This window comes from Glycine soja, chromosome 7 (assembly GCF_004193775.1).
Source record: "Glycine soja cultivar W05 chromosome 7, ASM419377v2, whole genome shotgun sequence".
Taxonomy (NCBI): Eukaryota; Viridiplantae; Streptophyta; class Magnoliopsida; order Fabales; family Fabaceae; genus Glycine; species Glycine soja.
Genome location: NC_041008.1, coordinates 11,619,133 through 11,633,079, shown reverse-complemented (window position 1 = coordinate 11,633,079; position 13,947 = coordinate 11,619,133). Strand labels below are relative to the sequence as shown.

General features: G+C 30.5%; 1 long non-coding RNA gene and 1 pseudogene across 2 annotated transcripts; both read right to left on the bottom strand.

Annotated features, from left to right (window-relative positions):
• Positions 1-5,475: 5,475 nt before the first annotated feature.
• LOC114417734 lies at positions 5,476-7,788 on the bottom strand. 2 transcript variants are annotated; one of them, XR_003667900.1, is made up of 7 exons: positions 7,556-7,788; positions 7,259-7,418; positions 6,992-7,139; positions 6,832-6,894; positions 6,126-6,308; positions 5,934-6,014; positions 5,476-5,750 (listed from the first exon to the last, which is right to left on the bottom strand). It is a non-coding gene; the product is annotated as an uncharacterized LOC114417734 (long non-coding RNA). The 2 variants fall into 2 exon arrangements; XR_003667901.1 differs by lacking the exon at positions 7,259-7,418.
• Positions 7,789-9,168: 1,380 nt separating this feature from the next.
• On the bottom strand, positions 9,169-13,325 carry LOC114420360 (annotated as a pseudogene).
• Between the last annotated feature and the right edge of the window lie 622 nt (positions 13,326-13,947).

Below are 13,947 nucleotides of genomic sequence, written 5' to 3'. Positions count from 1 at the left end.
TCAATAAAGAGCAAAATTGATATGTGCGGTTTTTGAGCAAAATTAATTGAAAATGGAGTAATACGTGTTTTGTATATTTTTCTCATATGGATGAGAGAACGATGACTACTATTACAACATAGAGTTTTGTGTTATCAACAAAATAAGAATGATGATTTGAAGGAAATAATATGGATGAAAAAGAAAAAAAAATATAAATAATATTGTGAAACATTAAAAAAAATAATGAAAAAAAAATCATCACAAAACTGTCAATCATCACCAAGCTTTGTCATCAACATCATTCATAGTCATAATCTCTTTGTTTTGTATACACTTATTGCATAAGTAGGTGATAAACAAAATTAAAGGAGAGAAATTGTTACATGAATGTATAAGAACATCTTCTGTCACACCCGTGAAATTGAAAAAAAAACATTAAAAATATTATTATGCAAATAATGTAAAAAGAAGAAAAATGTAAACTGGAAGACACTGAAACAAATTGAGAAAAAAAGTCAGATAGTAAAAGAGGGAATGAAGCATGTAAAGGGGTGGAGAAATAATGCACGTGGAATTTAAAATAGAAATTAGAAGAAATACATAATTGTTACACGTATTAATTTCAGAATTAAATTATTCCCAAAACTAACTATTTTTAAAAATTATTTTTCTTTTTTTAACATATTTCTAAAAATATATTAGTAAGAAAACAGTTGGATTTATTTCCTTTTTCAATATATTTTATTTTTTAACAATTTTCCCATCCTTTTTTAATATAGTATTAAGAAATAATTACTTGCAAAAATAATCACATTGTATATGAAAACAGTTGCATGATTAATGTTAAATTTTAAATTATTAAAGTCGAATTATTAATTTCTTAAATTAATTTATTTCTAGAAATAATTTTGTATGATAAATAATAAATTCAAAAAAGAGAAAAGATAACCTGATATAGAAATAGATAATTGTTACGCATATTAATTCCAGACATTAAATTATTAATATAAATAAACTATTTTCGCATTTTTAATATCATTCATATTGCACAATTTATACGATTTTATCTATTATAATTGATTTAAAATTCAATTAATTTTTTTATTACAAAAATTTAATTAATTTAGTTACACCGAATAATCTAAATTTGAAAAATTGAATAAATAAAAGAAATGAATGTTTCAATGTATACTATTCGTTATATATATATATAATAAATATTAATATATATAATAAATATTAATATATAATAATTCAATTGATTTAATTACATTGAATAATCTGAATAACTAAAAAATACAATAAATATTAATATATAGTAATTTTACACTTGCATGTTTTACAATAGAACAATATATATTATAATTGATTTAAGATTCTATTCGAAAAAAATAAATATAAAATTTACATTAATTAATTGAATTATTAGAAGGGAATGCAAATGGGATTATCACTTTCATCACCTTATAGAATCAAATATTCTTTTTTATATATAGTAGATTAATATTATATTAATTATTCTATTTTGGAGTTAAATATAATATTTAAGATTAAAAAATGAAGTGTTAATTTTTTTATAAAATATTTTATTCTCTTTCAATAGTTTTTATTGTAAGGATACAAATATTCTTTAATCCTCTTAGATAAATATTTTTTTATTCCTTATTGTGGAGATTACCAATTTTTTTATACTTGTAGACAAAATATTCAAACATCATTTATTTTTATTTTCAATAGTATTTTCCATTTTATAATTTGTCATTGGTATTTTAAAGGTGACAAATAATTAAATTTACATGAATTTGGTATCCTTCTCTTTATATTCATATGATTGTAAATAATTTAAGAATTAAATGTTAACAAACTTTAATATAATTATTTTAAAAGTAAAAAATTTATCATAAATATTCTTTATATATATATATATATATTATTCTCCTTGTTGTCTTTATTTTTATGACAAATATTTTTGTGAGGCTCCTACATATTCTTGACTCAAGAGTATGAATCTAAACATATGGCCCAGAAACAAATTAAATCAAATGTTGGGTTGCACTAGACAACTATTAAATTTTGTTTTTAAGATAGTTATGACACTAGACTTTTCTTTTAGTTTCCTAACATCAGAAAATATATTCTTTGTTAATGATTCTTGACTATTGTTACTTGCTAAGTAACAATTTAATCCAATTTAATAATTTTTTGTTTTTTAAGGAGAATTTATTAAATTTTCTGAACATACTTAACATGATTTTTTCTAAAAAAATCATATTTTTTTAAAAGATATAGATGAAAAATATTATTTAAAATTTTTAAATATTATTATTTAAGTTAAACAAATATCAAAACAATGTTTGCATATTTGCTAATTAAGAAAGAAAATTGAAGAACAAAATAATAAAAAATAAAGCCTTAAAAAAAAAAATTTAACCATTTAGAGGAGATTGCTATCTAGGCGAGTGTGCTCAAATAAACTACTATATCAAGTTGTTTTTATATTTACAAATAGCTATAAGATTTGACTAATAGTTTGCAAAGATGCATAGCTAGCTCAATGCTTAACAAATTTGGTTTAAACCAATATCTTGTAAATTCAAAAAAACATTTTATACATCCAACAAAAGACACAATGATTATATGTGTCAATTTGACACACTTAGTTATGCCAGATATATCATTATCAAGCCATTTACTATATATAAAAGCAGCAACTTCCCATACACATAAATTCACCCCATTAAAATTTCAACAATTGTACACTTTCAACAAAGAACAAATCTTCGCCATGGTAATTCCAATATCTTTTTTTATATGGTATGCAATTCATATCATTGATGTTCTCATACTTTGCTCTTTTACTTTCAATCTTACTTAGTTAGCCTATTTTAACGCATTTGCTTGAATTATCTAAAAGATTACTAAGAATGACTATGCAAATATTTTCCATAGCTAATTGCATAATACTAATTAATCTTTTATGTGCAGATTAATGTGAAGATTATCTCTAAAATAATGATACTTTCATAATCACTAATAGTGTTCCTTTCTAGCATATCATACTCAATTTGTCTAGAGCCTAAAAATCATATTAAGTCGACTACTTTTTGTCTAAAAGTTTTGAACATACTAATTAATCTTTTTTTGACAAGGAAAATTGCAATGATCATTGTATGATATTGAGTTTCCAAAAGGTCATATTGGGGTCAAGAATTTTGATACTAGTAGAAAAAATATATTTTAAGTAAGATGATTTTGAACCATCTTACAAGGTACAATTTCTAAGATGATTTTTTTAGGAACCATTTTAGAATGTATTTTAAAAAAGAAATTAAGAATTCTAAGACCGTTTTTTCAAAAACTGTCTTAGAAAGTATATTTTTTAAGTCGGTTTTTAAAAGAACCGTCTTAGAATCATTTTTAAAAAATTTAAAATTGATGAGAATTTCATGACAATTTTTTTAAAAATCAACTTTTTAAGACGATTTTTCAGAGAATTGTCTTGGAATGTATTTTTTTTAAAACAAAAAAAAGTTAAAAAAATTTGAATATTCTAAGATGATTTTTCCAAAAATCGTCTTAGAATATTTTTTTAAAATTAAAAAAATAAAAAAAATTAAAATAATGAAAATATTATTATTAAAAAATATCAATAATTTATAATAAAAATATAGTAAACTTGTTTTCAATTTATATAGATATATTTATGTTAAGCTAATGCATTAGTAGTAAATAGTTAAGGTTTGCAGTTAAGTTGGAAAGTATTGTTACAAATTTTAATGCACAAGTCCGGGATAACAACTTGATAATTCATTAACATTTTATTTTCCAACATCAAATCTTAAAATATTTTAAACACAATAGCTTAAAGGATTATGGAAGTTGTAAGTGTAAAACTTGTGCACGCACGCACTTGTTTAAATCTTGAGACTAAATACTTCCCTTGACGTCTTTTAAATATTTTGATAGTGCGTTACTAATATTTTAAGAATGGCCTGGAGGTTGAATATTCTGCACTTTTCCTTTTGATATGACATGCACTGGGCAAGACTCTGGCACGGATCTGACTATGCTTGTTGCCACATCTACATCTTTAAATTTCCTATAGTAAAGACACTACTAGAAAATAGACTTTTTACATCGGTTATCAACGCCTTTCTACATCGGTTATTACGCGTTATTGTAACCCGGTGTCGTTGAAACACAATGACGATTGAGTGACCGATGTTGTATTCTGACATTTTACATCGATTATTAGAACAACCGATGTAAAAATCTGCCCATTTTAAGACGGGTCGATCTCCAAACCCGTCTTAGAATGCTAGATTTCTACATCGGTTGTCCTAATAACCGATGTAGAAAGTCATCATTCAACATCGGTCGTTCTAATGACTGATGTATAATGCTAGACATTCTACATTAGTTGTGTCCTGAACCGATATAGAATTATTAATTATTTTTAATTTGACAAGATTTCATATTTGCTATTTTGCTTTCCAAATTCCAAGCATTCAACCCCGATAACCTTTTGTCAATTTTATAACAAGAAAATAGCAAAACCAGAACTGTATAGCTTTCCATCTTAGATAATCAATATTTACCTTGAGCATGAAAGTTTGAATTATATCAATCAACAATTTGAAAGATTTCATGTTGCCTCAAAGCATTTGTATATCAAGATGTTCCTTTTATAGATGATTGATAATATTGCCTTAATTAAAATCATTTTCACTCCTAAAATTCTAAGAAAGATACATTTAATTTAAAGTGTATAATGCACATTAAAAGAGACAAACATCGTATCTTCAAAGTATAATTGTGAGTTTAACAGAGCAATAAATCTACTGATTAATTTAACACATTTTGGCTGCCTAGCTAGGGATCAAGGCATAGGCTTTTGGTGTGAGTGAGAATGTTTCTCTAAAGATTCAAAGTCAAAACTAATAATTAAATTAAAATCTTGTGTCAATTTATTCATACATTTGACTTGAAGGAGGATTTATGAACATATCTTAACTTCAAGTTGTAATATCTTCTTTATGCACTAAGAGAAAATTATTGTAATTTTTAGATTCTTAAAATAATAGTTTATTAGAATATAAAATCAAAAGCTACACAAAGTGTTGTTCTATATAAAATCAAAATAATAGTTTATTTATCTGTACAAAGTCACATTACTATTTTTTATTTATCTATAAAAAATGAAGGGAAGAAAAGTGATGTCAATCACTAGCGGTCAATACATTTTGGGTACGTAGAAGGTAATCAAGATATTCATTGTAATCCTAAATATTGAATACCCATTCCTAACTCTATATATACTTCACATGTCTTATTTTACACGTACTTTAATTTTAGGTGCTTTAATTTATCTTAAAAATATTTAATATAATATACTTATGAATAATCAAGAAAATATATTATATTTATTTTCAATAATATTTTAACCTTTTTTTAATAAAGTTAATTTTGTATTAAACACAATATTTTCAGCTAGATGTTTTCAAGTTGAGATAATAATCCAACGTACTCAAGCTAACCAACAACACAAGTATTTTGGTCAGATGAATAAAAAGCATTTAGGTGCATAAGAAAGTTACATCTACAATAGGATTGTGCTGAAGGAAGTCGTGAATGGGAAAAGAACACCATTGACAATGAACAATATAGAAGGAGAAACGAAACTCCAAAACACTAGTCCTTTAATTTAGAGAACTTACATGCAGGCAGTGAAGAACAATCCCATCTTTTTTACACAAGTAAGGCGCATTCTACAAAAAAATTGAACACAAATTCAATTATAAGAACTAGCTAAAAATAATAGTAAGAAATATAACTGCAGCTGAATTGTTTCTCTCATGGTCCACTTCGTCGCTTCTGAAATTAGACAAGCGTATAAAAACAGGCCTTTGAAATTATGCCACAATTAAAACAAAATGCATTGAAGTACTTACATGCAGCGCTTTACTATATTCCAATATGTGAAGTCAGCTTCTTAAATCCTAATTCATTGTTGCATTTCCTTCAATAGGCCTCTGAAAAAAAAAAGGAATACAGGAGCAACATTTAGCAATTATACACTATTTAAAAATTAAACACAAGTTCATGTAGGGAAAAATATTTTAAAAAAATAAGGAAAACGGGACCTTTGTAAAGCTGGTGCTGGCATATTCATAAAGCTTTCTCGTGCAGGAGAATATGACAAGGCCAACTTGTGCAGTGCAGAGGATTGCTAGCTCTTTGGCTTTCTTGATCATTTGGAGTGTCCTTGTTGTAGCTACTGTTATTTTCTTATAGTCTTTCTCAGTAAAAGAACGAGTTAGAATTGCCTGTGAAGCAGAGAAAGTGATTAGTATTATTTGTTTGATTTTAATTTATTGCACAATTCGAAGAGTTTGAGAAATTAACAGTCGATTTTCATAGATATAAAAGATGTACAAGAAATTAAGAAAATATTTTTTTTATTTGAATAATTACAGAAAATGTCATTATTTTAATTTTTTTATTTAATTTTTTGTCTCCTGTTATTATTGAAAATAGAAATTGAAATCCAAAATTTCCAGTACATATGAATTTGAAAAGAAGAAAAAAAATATGATAATTTTCCCAAATAAACAAACAAATATGTTATATTAAAAATTTATTTAATATGAAACATTTGAAAAAGGTTATTTGAGCTTGTAACAGTAACTTAATAATAATCTTCCTACATTTGAAAGAGGTTATTTGAGCTTGAAATTAGCCATTGCTATGGCATGAACCCCGTTTTTGGCAAGTAACATGATAATGCAAGTGAGTCCTTTAGCCAATATATACAAAATACTAAATGACTGAAAGATAAAGCATGCTTACCTCAATGCACAAAATAGCTGCTTCCCTAACAGCAGGATTTGGATCATTACGCAATTGCAAAACCTGACAATCAATCATGTTTTGGAAGGAGTTATTATTACATGCCAACAATATTTAAATGTACAAAAGATATGTACTGCTTATTTGTAAAAGTCAATACAGGGGGGAGGATAGCTTGTTGAAGTGGAAGCTCAGTAGCTGCAAATAGATTAATTGTAGCTGCGTGTAAACTCCTCTCTGACTCTCCAGCTTTTATGTGCCCAAGCAAAAGACCCTACTCTTTCAACAATTATTGTAGGAGAAGAAACCTGCATATAATAATGATAATAATAATAATCCAAAATGAATGCAAAACGCAAGGACTAAAAAAATATCATTTTCTGCAATTACAATCATAATGTTTTCATGAAAGGAAACTATTTCATACTCAAAGGATTTGCAGATTATGAAGTTTGGAAATGTCATTTGGCAAAAAACCCTTCAGACCTTGATTGTACCCTGGTGCTACCAATCTCTTAGCAAAATACAATGGCTTTGAATACCAACAGTACATCCACACAATCTCAAATCCAAAGAACATGCAATCCCTAAATAAAAATGGAAATAAAAATTACAATAGTAGTTCTATCTAATAGATTTGAGATATACAACAATCTTTCGGTGTTGTACTTGACGAGATTTGAAATTAGGAGTTACTGAAAAAGTAGATTTGTAAGATGCTTACCGTGTGGGTGGAAATAGCTTTGATGGTCGCAACTTGGATTGGGCAAAATCAGAAGATAAGGCTTATGGTGGCCGAAATCAACCTCTGTGGCGACGGAGCAGAGAGACTGAGGGAGCGAGGTCTAGCAAAGGCCCCAGAGTAAGAGTGCAGAGGGACCTCGATTAGGAGCCAAGGAGAAGAGAAAAAGGAAGGGGAAGAGACTGCGGAGACCTTCGGTTCGCGTTAGGGTTGCGTTGTTCCTGACTGTGTTTTGTTTTTATTAATTCAGAGGGAAAAATAAAATAAATATAAAAATTTAAAATTTTATAACCTCCATCAAAGGCGGTTTTTAAAAACCACAGTAGTTAGATCCACTAACAAAGACGGTTTTTATAAAACCGCCTTAGTAATGTTGACATCGAAGGCGGTTTTATAAAAACCGTTGTAGTTATATTTAAAAAGTTTGCTTAATTTACAAAAATGTCACCGTATCATTTACTACATCGGTTTCTTTATAATTGATGTAGATACGGCGACATAAAAAAACCCTTTTGTAGTAGTGAAATTTAGAGAGAGAGAGAGAGAGTCTTTTCCTCCAAGCTTAAAAAAAATAATTTTTCAAAGCAAATAAAATAAGATAAAATTTTATACAATACTAGTCTATTTCTTGTTAACTTGGGCTATGGCAAAGGAAGAGACCATGTAGTTGTAAATGGTCGATAGCTTCAAGTTATATAATCTTGCCAAAACATGGAACTTGCATACAGAGCATACATAGTGTCTTGAGAGAAAAATTAATTAATTAATAAAAAATTGTGACAGCGATTACAACCTTGTTTAGGGATAGCCTCAAAATCATCTACATAAAAAAATAAAAAAATTGATTCATACATCCTAAAAAATGAAGCTAATTAATTGTTCATATAGAAATTAAGTTCATTTATGCAAAAATTTAAATTATGACCACGATTACAACTTCCTTTGTAACTCTTAATACGGTAAAAAAAAGTTACAAACAAATAGGGTCAATACAGTCACATTACACTTTCAAAGCAATCCTAAAGATTCCAAAAAATGTGATTGGAATCACAATTGAAGTTGTAGTCAGTTTTTTAAAAACCATGCCTAAATATATGAATAATTATGGAAACAACTAATTAAAAACATAACTTATTACGTTCTATTCACGAGGTAAATACATTGTTACAAGTTTGAGGCAAACATAATAAGAGGATGTTAAGGAAAAGATTCAAGAAAATTAAGCACCTGAAGCTGCCCCTACTATCGTTTCCTTCAAAGTGGATGATACACTGCTACAACTCTCACAAGTGCTTATTTCATTATTTATGACTTTCTGTTGCTGTAGTTGATTCGCAAAGATGAGTTTGTTGGCTCCAAGTTAATTACATACAGAGCAAGAATGAGGTTTGTATGTATGAGTAGATGTATAGGGTCAGGTTTTCACGAATATGCAATGGAAGAATAGCAGGTGCATTAAATGCAGGTTTTGTATGGGATGAAGACCATTCTTTAAGAGAACATGCATGTGTTTGGGAGATGAACCTTGAAAACAAAAATTAAGATATCAAGGGTCCACATTTGTCCCCTTACCCCTTTAGTGTGATCATTTCTAATCACTCATCAACCATCCCTATCACAAAGGGTCTTATAGTTCCTTTTGTTGTATCTTCAATTATAGCAAATTGTTCCTATGTCAAATATACTTGGACAACATAGAGGCAAATATTTTTCCTTGCCCAGAAAAAAAGATAAAGTTTAAATTATAGAGGATCCACATGTCTAAAATTATATTTTGGCATAATTTAAAATAGAAAAATAAATATTATTCTGATTGTAAGCAAAATGAGTTTTTAGAGTCTTAAGGAATTGCAACATAGGCACAATAAATTTAACATAAAAATTCATAATAAAAAATAAGCCTTTAGACATTTGGCCAGTACCTCCGGATACCAGCTCGACGTTCTTCTTTAGGGAGTGGAAATAGTACACTAGATATGTAACTATCATAAATGTAAACAATTATAGCAGTACAACAAATATGAGCAATAGAAATTATGAGGCACTTCATGTAAAGCAATAACCTTAGTAAATGGCACAAAAGCAGAAGGTTGAACTAACCTATATTTAGGTTTAAGATTTAGAAATCTGGCTCTAAGATTTAAATACATAGATACTTGAAATGATTGCTCCTTTGTGTTTAGTTGCTAGTGTAATTTGATACAAATATTCAGAGGTAGAATTTGATACAAAAGCAATAGGTTGTCTATTTTAGAACCCAAGGGTCAGAACACCCATTAGGTCAAGCTAAATTGACCTTAGCTTCCCCAAAACTTTGAATGGATGTTGAAATTAAGGAACAAAAATTCAATATGAAATCCATTATACAGATTGTAGAATAAAACAATTGGTGAGAATGTAAATAAAAACCTAGGTATGCCAAAGCTTGAACTTCCATCAAAGCTTTTGTCTTGCAATGTCAAAAGATTAGAGTTAGTGACTAGAACTATGAGAAAATACCCACAAGTTTAGAAGATGCTACGAGGTAATATCAATTCAAACAATCTATGGAAGTTACAATCTCCTTTTGAACATAATTCCCCAATTTCAAAAAGTTATCGTGGTAGTGTGAAAGCTTGGAGATGACATAGTCCTCCTTGGAGAGTCGAGGGAGGAGTTGAATGAGAGGTTGGAAACTTGGAGACGAGCTCTAGAAACACATGGCTTTCGCCTAAGCAGAAGCAAATCGGAGTATATGGAATGTAAGTTCAACAAAAGAAGGAGGGTTTCTAACTCAGAGGTGAAAATAGGAGACCATATTATCCCTCAAGTCACACGGTTTAAATATCTTGGGTCTGTAATACAGGATGATGGGGAAATTGAAGGGGATGTGAATCATCGCATTCAAGCAGGATGGATGAAATGGAGAAAAGCATCGGGGGTGTTATGTGATGCAAAGGTACCGATCAAGCTAAAGGGAAAGTTTTATCGGACTGCGGTAAGACCGGCGATTTTGTACGGAACAGAATGTTGGGCGGTCAAGAGCCAACATGAGAATAAAGTAGGTGTAGCGGAGATGAGGATGTTGCGGTGGATGTGTGGTAAGACTCGACAGGATAAAATTAGAAACGAAGCTATTAGAGAGAGGGTTGGAGTAGCGCCTATTGTAGAGAAGATGGTGGAAAATAGACTTAGGTGGTTTGGGCATGTAGAGAGAAGACCGGTAGACTCTGTAGTGAGGAGAGTAGACCAGATGGAGAGAAGACAAACAATTCGAGGCAGAGGAAGACCCAAAAAGACTATAAGAGAGGTTATCAAAAAGGATCTCGAAATTAATGGTTTGGATAGAAGTATGGTACTTGATAGAACATTATGGCGGAAGTTGATCCATATAGCTGACCCCACCTAGTGGGATAAGGCGTTGTTGTTGTTGTTGTGGTAGTGTGAAAGCCCATCACCACCATTAAATGCAGGGAAGAGACATGCAATTATACCAGTATTTAGAAAATTCCAACAAGTGTGACGAAAAACCCAATAGTTATTGAAAAGGCCTAATGAAGGAACTGATTGAAATAATACCTGCACATTTCAATCTTTGGTTTCCAAAAGGATCTAAATCCTTGTCTGATCCATCTTTTAAATAGGGGTTCCTAAAGCAAGAAAGAGGCCTAACCTTGCAACGCAATCCAACTACAGAATGTGACACATAATTTTGAGACTTTACTTTCCCAGGTGCTATTGTTTTCTCAAGAGTCGTTTCTTCGGTACCAAAGTCCTTTCCAAGTTCCACAACTAGTGATGGTCACAACTCACAAGAGAAGGTAGGGCCGAGAGAGTGTACTGACATAGCATCTAAGACAAGTATACATATTGATTAAAGACAATGAAAAAGAAAAAAAGAAAAAGTATATTGCACAATTTGTTTTCATGCAGTATGAAACCAATGCATCACACTTGGCATGTAAATTATTCATGTTAAGACTATTAAATCTCAATGATCACACTAATTTACACTCATGAAGTAACACATCAAGTCAAGTTTAAACAACACAATTATTCTCATAATTATCAAAATAATAGATTCTTTGTAATCAATATAAACACCATCAAGGACATGAACCAATAGGCATAGATTGTTCCTGATTAATCAATGATCTTAAGTTCAACAACAATTTCTCAATCTCATCCCCACCTGACTTTATGGTCTGCCATTCATCCACTAACACAACAAAAGATGAAGAAGGCAAAGGCACCTGAAGCTGAATCCTTTGGCCCGAATCCTGAAACTCCTTCCCACGATAACCATCACTGGTTTCTTCTTCAATCTCCACAAGCTCTCCCCCTTTAGAATTCTCCTCTTGGCACCCACAAAGCCCAAAGGGAAGCTTCATAGCACCGGTTTTTGGTCTCTTCATGGCAAACATCAAAGTACTTTCAACCCTGATCCTCACCAACTTATCATGCCCAGATTGAACCACAAGAAGCACAACCCCCAAGGTGAAACCCTTCTTCTCAAAGATCTGCATCCTCTTACAACAAATAGAGGAACTATCCAAAGCACCAAACATCGCACTGAAGAGTTGCAAGCAAACGTGAGCCTCAAAGCAGACCCCTGAACCTCATAATCACACTCCTCTTGAGTGAAAATCGTAGGCTGGTCACTCTCTGAAGCTTGCTCCATCAACTTTATGTGAAGAAACACATCCTTCATATCAAACTCCACCTGTGCATAATTGAATTGAATAAAAAATATGAGAAAAAGCCAAAAAAACAAAACACCCATATGATTCCATAACTCATGTTTATTGACTTTTTAAGTTGTTTAATGCTAAAGCAGGAAGCTCAAAGTTTTTAGAAATAGTCACTGATCGTGATTTTAGCCTTGACATTTTTAGGGTGTCTATTTGTGTCCGCAATCTTACTAAGTCGACATCTCTTGCTTTTGGTAGTGCTGAGCTTCTTCGGCGATTTGGGACAAAGTGTATTTTCTTGTGAAACAAAACCCTAAAAAGCTGTAATTTCTTTTCGAAAAAATTTGTAGCATAATGAATTTGAAATACGTTACCCTATCTCAATCAAAGCCATTGAAAACATTACGGCTATCTGGAGTTATGTAATCTGAAGTGCTACCAAGAGCATAAAAAAAGAAAGCTTGAGCGAAAAAGAACAGCGACGTCACAAATTTTGAAAAGGATAATAAAATTTGTAGTACCAAAAGAAATGCTGGCTGAGAATACAGTCTCTGTCATTGGCGGCAATGGCAACGTTGTCGGTGAGCGCCACGCAAGAGGAAGACACATTGGGAGCTTTTGCATCTTGAAGGTTCTGGAAGCAAGAAACCGCAGAAGTAGTAGCAGTAGTAGAAGATGGCTGTTGGAGTGGAATGAGAGACACTTGACCTAACTAAAGCTGCAAGTGTCTAGTAGTGTTGGTAGAATATAAAACCTGGCCTTCATCTTTCTACTCTTCTTTCCAATCCTTTGGCTTTGACAATCATTCTAAGACAGTTTTCGCAAAACCATCGTAGAATGGTAGTTTCTAAGATGAGTTTTGCAAAACCGTTGTAGAACGGTAGTTTCTAAGATGATTTTTCTAAAATCGTCTTCATTGAACAATCTTATATTTACAAAATTGTCATTGTGTGACATTCCAAGACGGTTCTAAATAACCGTCTTAGATTGTGTGTCATAAAAAATAATTTTTTTAGTAGTGTGATGCAGAAAGAGTCAATGAAGATGAAAACTTTATACCATTGTATGAAACCTACCTTCATCATTATTTTGCTATAAAATATAATAAAGATATTACCATGTCAAGCTACATTGAGCAATCTCATGACTATCACAACAATATCAATTACACAATAAATGACGGTTCATGCCGAGATTTTTTGCTTCCACATTATTGGGGCTCAGGAAGAGAATAACAATGAACACCCTTAAATCTTCTAGATCCTTTTGCCGTAAAATTAGGTAACCCTACGGTAATTCCACATGATTCTAAAAGATAAGGTGGGTTGATTTGGATGAACACCAAGTGCCACTTAAGTTTTATATTCTTGATTAATTCAAATGATTGCGCAAGATTAAATGGCTCTTCAACAATTCATGATTGTCAGGTGAATAATTTATTCAAAGTACAATATTCTATAGATGGTAAGTAAACTTTTCAATCTCAATTAAATTTCAAACCATAGTAATAGCTAATTGCATTGTCATGAGGAAGTGAGTAACATATATTTCATTTCTTAATTTGTTATAGGTAGAATTTAACATTCCAAGAATTGGTCACAATGACTCCCCCATGTCAAAGAAAAAAATTCAATGGATAAAGGTGGTTATCTTATATATGGGACTACTCATATGCATGGTGGTGTTATTAATGCAACTCTATAA